Source organism: Myotis davidii, unplaced genomic scaffold (assembly GCF_000327345.1).
Source record: "Myotis davidii unplaced genomic scaffold, ASM32734v1 scaffold46, whole genome shotgun sequence".
Classification (NCBI taxonomy): Eukaryota; Metazoa; Chordata; class Mammalia; order Chiroptera; family Vespertilionidae; genus Myotis; species Myotis davidii.
The window spans coordinates 1,292,122-1,293,506 of NW_006383006.1; positions in this window are offsets into that span (position 1 = coordinate 1,292,122).

Genomic DNA, 1,385 nt, shown 5'->3' on the forward strand with positions numbered 1-1,385 from the left:
TTGGCTTTAAAAGAAAAGAACATGGTGCACACAAGGTATTACAGCATTTTAATTATCATTTAAACTCTTACCTTTATGATATCCTCCCCCTCCTCATCTAACTTTATTTCCTACTCTTCCCTACTATGAATCCTCCCCTTCTTTATGGCATTCTGATTCCTACCTCAATGCTTTTGCCCAGCTCAAGCTGACCTCCTAGCTTGGCATAAATAAACTTTCACTCCTTTGCTCCAAAGCCTACCCAGCTCAGGTCTGTTTTTACAAGATGCACATGTCATTTTCCCAATTGTAGCTCATGAAGCCAGACAGGGTATCAGATATTTCAGTATTTCCTACAGCCCAGCTAATGGAACTGTGGCGGGAGGACCAGCAGCACCTGTATCAGCTGGGAGTCTATCAGAGCTACAGTCTGGAGTCCTATTCAGCCACAACCTCAGAATCAGACACTGCAGTTGAACAAGTTCCCGGGGAGACTCATGGTCACATAAAAGTGTGAGAAGCACGGTCCTGTCACACTAACTAGAGTATGAGTAAAGCAGAAGCTCAAATATTTTGAGACCTGAGACCCTCCCTGGGGATTCTAGGGGATTCTCAGGTTTGCCATCCAGCTTTGAGCCCCCTTTCTGGGCTCTTTGCTCCCTCAGAAGGCAGATAAGAACCTAAGAGTGAGGGAGGCGCTGTGTCCACGGGGTGATGGCGAGGTGAAGCTGCTACCTTCCCAGCAGAGCCGAAAGCAAATGTTGATGTCTGCTTCGCGGGCACTTTTCCGGGGAGAAACTGGCTTTACTTCTAAGACAAAAACGCCTATCGCTTCAGCATCCCAGCCTCAGGGTAAGAGGTATGTGATAGACAACATTGGAACGGTTTCTGGACTTGATTTATTGACTTGTCTGTTTCTCGTCTGTCACTAATCTGATAGACGACGAAACCCGGGATGTGACTTAAGGCGATTTCGGCGGGAGCGCGCTCTCGGTGGGCCTGCCGGAGGCGGGTGCTCGGGAGGATGAAAGGCATGTCTGCGGGGTCCGTCGGCGTGTGCGGAGGGCGTGTGTGGAAGCGACACGGGAGGAGTGGGCGCCTCTGGGAAGCTGGTTGTCTGTGATGGGAGCTGTGTCTGCCGGGCTGGAGTCTGAACCAGGCGAGCAGCTGGGCGGGAGGAGGCAGGTGGGGCTCCCACAAGGGAGGGTGTCGTTACAGACACATCTTAGGCAGCGCCCCCTTTCTCGCCCTCCCCAGCGTCCCCTCCTCGGGTCTGATTTCCCAATTGGGGGGCCTTGGGGAGGGGAGGGGGCGGGTCGGAAGGTGCCCGAGGGCTCTTCGCTGGCAGCAGCAGAGGGAGAGCTGGTGGGACAGGTGCGCCCCCACCGGGGCAGCAGGGCACACGT